We start from the raw sequence: 1,448 nt of genomic DNA, 5'->3' as shown, positions 1-1,448 counted from the left end.
ACTTACCATGCGTACCATGCGCATTTTTGCCTTAATCGCTCCGTTGCGAAAATCGGCAACGAGCGAACAACTCGGAATGACCCCCCAGGTTCCAGACTGTGCACTTGTATTATACATGGTAGATATGTTACATTACACTGCACTAAACTATTGTGTATTTCAAGCCTCTGTGGAGGCTAGCCACACCCCCTTTGTAGGCTGGCCACACCCCTAAGTATGGGCCCCTATAACTGCATTCCAACGGTAGGCCCTTCATGTCCCAGTCCGACACTGCATACACTACTCACTTGTGCCTAAAATAATGATCCATGGAACAGTACGATAGCCCAGTGCTTCGGTAATTGTGCCTCTTCCCTTCCTTTATGTATGAAATGCAGATTATGGCATACTCAATGTGATGTTTCAGTTTGAGACAATGTATTACAGATTGCGGCTGAAGCTGATGAAAGGCACGACTGTCTTATAAATGACAGCCATTAGCATTCCAATTAAAAGCTGATGTCGCCACGAAAGCCTGAACAGCCTGGGACTGCCGTTACAGCAATGAGCGTGGGCTTGATATAATATTTATACTGCACAGTAAAAATTAAATGTCAGCACTCGACAGGGGAGAGCTGTTCATTCCACTTATCGATTAAACCTCTAAGTCTGCACACTTTAAGGGGCTTCAAATTAGCTGTGTGCTATGAATTATGTAGCAGCCACATGAGAGGAGGAAATGTTTTCTGTCCCTTTTGTCAGCAGAAAGATGATAGGCCTGAGAGCCGCCCAACTCTGATACGTGTTATCATTAACACCTCTTATCTTACATTTGGCAACATGTCTGCATGTTTAAACACTGTTCCTAATTTCCACTGATTAATAACACTCACAGTACACAGTATAATAATTAAGATATATGTTTCCTTGGGGGTTACATTAGGTTTTAGTACCTTTTACAATAAGCAGTGTCCCTGTAGCACCACTTTGCAATGGTATATACGCAGGCAGTGGCGCACCCAGGGGGGGTTTCCGAGCACCCAGAAACCCCCCTCCACTAAAAAAAAAAAAAAAAATTTTTTTTTTTTTTTTTTTTTAGCTGCATGAGTATTATTAATGGCTGTCTAGCGTCCTCTGCAGCCTGCTGTCTTCCTGGTGGCACTTGTAAGTGCAATAAAAGTTTACTTTATTTTAATTATAGTACATATATATCCATGTGCATACATATATACATACATATAAACACACACACACACACACACACACACACATATGATATATATACATGTGTATATATATGTGCACTGTATGTGTGTGTACATATATATATATATATATATGTATGCATGTTTAATATGCTATGTATATGTGTGTGTGTGTGTGTGTGTGTATGTATATTGATAAAGCTAAATATTTATCTTACTTAAAACCCTTTTAAGAGGTCTAAGAACACTGTACGCTATTAACGT

This window comes from Pseudophryne corroboree, chromosome 4, assembly GCF_028390025.1.
Source record: "Pseudophryne corroboree isolate aPseCor3 chromosome 4, aPseCor3.hap2, whole genome shotgun sequence".
NCBI lineage: Eukaryota > Metazoa > Chordata > Amphibia > Anura > Myobatrachidae > Pseudophryne > Pseudophryne corroboree.
Note: the sequence above shows the minus strand (reverse complement) of the source record.